Genomic DNA, 6,815 nt, shown 5'->3' on the forward strand with positions numbered 1-6,815 from the left:
GCTAGTCTCGATGGGTAAGCAACGCAAAAGTAAGGCTATGGTGGTTATCGCAATGGCAAGGTGTAGACAAAGATGTCATCGAGGTTACCGTCCTTAGCAATGATGAGTACTCAGCGAAGATGAGTGGTGGTGATGTTGATGCCGCGCCTTACCTATTGATAAGTCTCCGTCATATCTACTTTTCCAAACACTTTTGCCCTTGTTTTGGACCCTAACTTGCATGATTTGAATGGAACTAACCCGGACTGACATTGTTTTCAGCAGAACTGCCATGGTGTTATTTTCGTGCAGAAATAAAAGTTCTCGGAATGACCTGAAAAATCCACGGAGCAACTTTTCAAAATAAATAAAAAATACTGGCGAAAGAATCAGCGTCAGGGGGCCCACACCTTGTCCACGAGGGCGGGGGGCATGCCCCCTGCCTCATGGGCCCCTTGACGTCCACCGACCTCAACTCCAACTCCATATATTTGCTTTCGTGGAGAAAAAAATCAGAGAGAAAGTTTCATCATGTTTTACGATATGGAGCCGCCGCCAAGCCCTAATCTCTCTCGGGAGGGCTGATCTGGAGTCCGTTCGGGGCTCCGAAGAGGGGGATTTGTCTCCGTCGTCATCATCAACCATCCTCCATTGCCAATTTCATGATGGTCACCGCCGTGCGTGAGTAATTCCATCATAGGCTTGCTGGACGGTGATGGGTTGGGTGAGATTTACCATGTAATCAAGTTAGTTTTGTTAGGGTTTGATCCCTAGTATCCACTATGTTCTGAGATTGATGTTGCTATGACTTTGCTATGCTTAATGCTTGTCACTAGGGCCCGAGTGCCATGATTTCAGATCTGAACCTATTATGTTTTCACGAATATATGTGAGTTCTTGATCCTATCTTGCAAGTCTATAGTCACCTATTATGTGTTATGATCCGACAACCCCGAAGTGACAATAATCGGGATACTTCTCGGTGATGACCATAGTTTGAGGAGTTCATGTATTCACTATGGTTAATGCTTTGGTCCGGTACTCTATTAAAAAGAGGCCTTAATATCCCTTAGTTTCCATTAGGACCCCGCTGCCACGGGAGGGAAGGACAAAAGATGTCATGCAAGTTCTTTTCCATAAGCACATATGACTGTTCGGAATACATGCCTACATTACATTGATGAACTGGAGCTAGTTCTGTGTCACCCTATGTTATAACTATTATATGCGGAATCGCATCCGACATAATTATCCATCACTGGTCCAATGCCTAGGAGCTTTTCACATATTGTCTTTGCTTATTTACTTTACCGTTGCTGCTGTTACAATTACTACAAAACTGCTACTGTTACTTTTGCTACTGTTACTGTTACTTACATACTACTTTGCTACTAAATACTTTGCTGCAGATACTAAGTTATCAAGGTGTGGTTGAACTGACAACTCAACTGCTAATACTTGAGAATATTCTTTGGCTCCCCTTGTGTCGAATCAATAAATTTGGGTTGAATACTCTACCCTCGAAAACTGTTGCGATCCCCTATACTTGTGGGTTATCACGTATATAGCCGAAACACAATAGGGCACGGAAACCATAACTCAAATTCTCGGACCCAAAGTCGAATGGTGGTAAGGTGGGGTATGTCGGGGGTTGGCGGAGTTTAGGTGGTGGTGATCGAAGTGGGTATGCGGGGGCGTAAGTGGCGGTGGACAAAAAATACAGAAAATGCAGTTTCGGCAAAGGTAGCTAGATGATCCGGGCCAGGACCTGAATGATCCGGGCGGGTCCGGATGATCTGGGTCGAGGTCCGGATGATCCCGGCAGGTCAACTACGCACGGGAATGGCTCGGGATGAACTCAAAAACGGGGAGAAATTCGAGGATTTCGAGGATTTTGGATGGATTTCGAGGGTGAGATGGTGGGGAAAGGCAAGATCCACTTGCAACACAACGAATCCATGGATCAAAATCAAAAAAACATCATCAAAACCAACAAATCACAAAAAAATTTGGGGGCTATTTTTTGGTGGGGATTTTCGGATTAGGACGAAAAACAACTAAATCAAGCTAGAAAACAAAGGGTAGGCGCTCCAAAAACGTGATCAACGTGGCTCATGATACCAAGATGATGTAGGGTAGAACCCTAGACGCCTGATCTTTCACGTTTGGAGGGTATCCTACCAAGAACACGAAGAACACGAGAGGAGAAACGAGGGGAAAACGAGGGAAACACACAAGAAAACACTCAACCAACAAGAATATAGTCACACATGCACTAGATCCTCGAAACACAAAAGGGTACAAGATCTGAACCCAACAAGGGACGATACATAGGGTAACCGGTTCTTCTCCATGAGGAGGTCTTGAAGAGGGTCTTCTCTGAGAGGAGGTCTTGAATCCAAGTGGATCTTCTCCGAAGAGGTGTCGGTCCCTCGCGGTGGAGTAGATCTGGATGGATGAGCAAGGCTCTATCTCAAATTATGAGCTATCACAATTCTAACCCCAGAAGAGAGGTGGAGAAGTCATATATATAGGCTAAGGGGGAAAAGGGGTACATGGGCCTCGGCCCAAAACGCGCACGCAGGCGGGGTCCGGATGATCCGGGCGGGGAGCCGGATGATTCGGGGTGTGTCCGGATGATCCGGGTGATGGTCCGAATGAGTCGAAGGCGCATGCGGTGGTGGCAATGGCCCGAATGTCCGGAGGGGGGTCCGGATGTAAGGCTGGTGTCCGGATGATCCGGGTGCTCGTCCGGATGGTCCGGCTTCGGGGTCCAGCTACGGGTGTCATTGGGCGCGTTATCCGGATTGTCCGGACCGGGGTCCGGGTCATCCGGGCTCTGTCCAGGTTGTCCGGGACCTCGTCCAGATCGTCCGTCCAGCCTGGGACTTGGCTGATTTCTTCTTCGTCTTCACACATGTCTTCCACTTCCAATTCTCCTTGTTTCTTAGCTTCTCCATGGCTAACTCCTTGGTACCTGAGTATGCAAAGCGTCTCCGTTTGAGGTAGTAGCCATGTCTCGTGTGATTCGAAAGGGAGTTGTGAGAGGAGTGATGTCACCTCGGTTTCGAGAGCTCTTGCACGTGCTCTTGTCATTGGTCCAAGTGGTGTTGTAGGATATGTAGATGCGTCCATGGGGATGATTGTGGGATGCTCCACATCACCTAGTCTATGGGGCAAAAGCAGTGCTCCCCACGGAACTCATATACGGGTCCCTGGAGTATTTGTCTACGATGAAGTAGCACAAGAGCAGCACTGGCATGACGACGCCATGCTCCTTGAGGAGAACCGTCTCCGGACTGCTGTACGTGCTGCACACTACCAGCAAGCCATGCGCTGCTATCACAGCCGCAGGCAGGGATGGAGCCAGGATTCTAACATAGGGGGGCAAGGTTTTCCGTGTGGTGACTGACTGGAAAAAAAATTGTGCAGAGACGGTTGTGGCTTAGGTTCATCAAGAGAAGAAAACATGTGGTGGCTTTGAACAATTTATTTTTTACTAAAAGTTGCCATAAAAGAAATATAAGGGGTAATTCACATGCTAATTAAATATTTCTACTGCTGGAAGGATTAAACAATGCAAAATCTTATCTTATGGGTCAGGACTCAGGAATATTTCCTAATAACAATTTCATGTATACAGTTTGTGTTCTTCCAGTCCTTTATTCTAAAGGTACAAATTAATCTAATTATAGGGAGGGAGTATAAGCCAAGGATGAAGTAAAGAGAATGAGAAACGAGAGTAAAATAGTCTTACTTGCCTCATCGCCGATCATGCTAGCTATGCGGCTGGTCGGCCGGCCGTGCATCCCTACAAGCTTTGGATCGCCTTGCCCACTTCGACAGTCTAGATCTTGATTTAGGAATTACACGGTGTTGAATATGAAACTACCCTAGACGGCAGCTATACCTTAGCGATAGCACCGGAGGCAAGTAAAAGGAAAGGAAAATAACACTAATTACGTCTTCCATCTTCCTGTTGTGGGCTGCTGCAGGGGCCTGCTATAGATGGGCTTTATAGTTTTGCACTTCACGTGGTTAGGGGGGCAAAGTTAGCCAAGCGTTCATTATTTCCCTTATTTTCTCAGCTGCTTGATCTTTATTACGTAAAAACAAAATTGTTAGGGGGGTCTAGCCCCCCCCCTCCCCCCTTGGAATCATCCCTGATCTCCGTGCCCTCCGCGTCCGCCACCAACCCTGCGCAATGCATGCAGCATATGTGGCGGAAACGACAGGAGCAGAGAAGCTAGTGGAATGGCAGTTATCGCCCCGTGAACGTGGGACGTGGGTAGCCCATAGATCGTGGCTTAAATCTCCCCCATAACATTTTGCACGACACATGGAAAAACCGGAAACTGACTCAAACACAGGTTGATGAAGAAGCAAGGAAAATATCAAGGAATGAGCTACCGCAAGCCCCTTTTCCTATGTACATGATGGGGCCTACCCCAATGATGCTCGGCAGCACGTTCGGTCAGGCCCGGGGGCTCTTGTTGGTGCAACAAACCTTGGTGTGTGTTGCCCAGACCGTACACAAGCACAAAGGCAAGATTGCAGCGACAAGACAAGACCAAGCTGAAGAGATGGCTCTTTGAGAAACGAAAGGGCGGATCAAGAAGACTAAGACAAGCCAAAGGATCAAGATACCACTAAGGAAAAACCTCCCTTGCCGAGCAGGCGAGTCTGGTCAGGTCGAGGCTTCACCAAAGACAAGTCCCAAGATTTCCCCGGCAGGCTTGCCGGCCGCCAAGGGCAAGTTATCCCACCAAGACTCCACCGCTCCACCGCACAGCGAGGCAAGTCACTTATTAGTGCGGTGTCGAGCCTCTGAATGATGAAGTGGTTGTCATTTGGCACATGGCAGCCATTTGGAAAGAAGATTCACTCTGTATGACAACCGTCCAGAGGCGTGTCATGCAGACAGACAAGAGGGTGGTTGAGCAGCGCGGCAGGCTTGCCGGGCTTCATCCTCGGCATGACACCTAGCAGTGCATTTAATGCACTCTATCCTAACCGCCAGAGTTAGGTATGATAGCACTGTTGGCTGTCTAATTAGTGGGTAATGACTGATTTGCCACTTTGATAGCCCCTTAGCCTATAAAAGGAGGGCCATGGTGACCTAAAATAGGATCCGGGCCCTTGTACACTCTTACACGCATGGTCGCTCTCCCCGAGGCAACCTTGTCGGGCTTAAGCGCTATGTGTTCGTCATGGTCCCCCATCCAATCCACCAAAGCGGGAGTAGGGTTTTACGCTTCGCAGCGGCCCGAACCTGGGTAAAAACCACCGGCGTCACCCCTGTTGTGCTGCTTCATGGTCTCCGCTCTTTGTGCAACGTGCCCCTCCCCCTTGTCGAACCACAAGGGGCCGATGGCCCCATAGGTGATCGTGTTGAACCACGACAAATAGATTATAGACGAAAGAGGGGATGCCATCCAGGGCATCCTCAAGCTTAGACTCTTGGGTCTTCCTTGAATATTACCTTGGGGTACCTTCGGAATCCCCAAGTTCAGGGTCTCGTCGCTCCTTATTCCTTCATCCATCGTGATCTCACCCAAAACTTGAAAACTTTAGCACACAAAACTCAACAAAAACCTTGTGATATCCGTTAGTATAATAGACAAATCATAAACTTTAGGTATCGTTATAAAACCATTCATATTTTATTATTTTATAGCTAATGTATTCTAACTTCTCCATGACTTATACCCTCTAATATAATCCATAGCGTCATTAAAACAAGCAAACTATGCAACAAAAACAAAATTTGTCCAAAACTGAATAGTCTGTAATGATCTGAACAAACATTATATTTCTGTAACTCCAAAATTCTGAAAAAATAGGGCAACATGGCAAATTTTTACATCAATCATGTGTAAAACATTTAGAATTTTATCACATTCTAGTGAATTATAGTAATTGCAGTAATGTGTGTAAAAGTTTCTGTTTTTTCATAGAATCAAGTCAACCATCAACCAAATCATCCCAAAGCCTTTACTTGGCTCAAACACGAATTAAAACATAAAAACACAATCACAACAGTATCAATAATTGCGTTAACACATCAAAATAGAAACTAAAAGCAAAAAAATTAATGTAACTATTGGGTTGCCTCCCAACAAGTGTTATTGTTTTACGCCCCTAGCTAGGCGTAAGGCATTGTTTCAAGTATTTTAATAAAAGTAAGGGAGATCATCCATGTTCATCTCATACTCCCTTCTTTTAGTAGCAGGCTTCCTACGAGGTAAGTAAAATAATCAAAAGGGCTAAATTTAATAGGGTAAGGATCCGTAAGATCAAGTTTAGGAGGAGGAGGTTCATCCTTTGGCCCTTTGTAAGTGATGACTATTTCTATATTATGCATGTTTCTTTGAATATGTTACTTTAGCCTTTTCTTAAGCCCACACCCCAATCCATTATTTTGTATAGAAAAATTATCATTATGCTCGAAAGGTTTATCAAGTAAAACAGATGGGGGAACCTTTTTCCTAAGATTCACATTGTAAGCAGCATAATCTGGAGACTGTATTCTCCTTATTTCCTCTTGGTTGTAAAGAGTTTCTTCTATAGGAGGATACCCACTACTTATATTGTAATAAGAAAATATTTCTCGTGCCTCCTTCATGATGTGGCTAAATTCATAAGCTAGAAATATAGTGGCTACGCGTTTAACAGAAGGATCATGTATGTTTGAAATTTCTAGAAGTGTCCTTTGTATAGCCGGATGCATATGCACAAATTGTCCTTCAAATTCAACTATAAGCAAAGATATGGCATCCGCAAGTCTAGTAGTTTTATTAAGAATTGATCCTCCTAACATAGATAAGGTGCTAGCA

This window comes from Triticum dicoccoides, chromosome 6B (genome assembly GCF_002162155.2).
Source record: "Triticum dicoccoides isolate Atlit2015 ecotype Zavitan chromosome 6B, WEW_v2.0, whole genome shotgun sequence".
Classification (NCBI taxonomy): Eukaryota; Viridiplantae; Streptophyta; class Magnoliopsida; order Poales; family Poaceae; genus Triticum; species Triticum dicoccoides.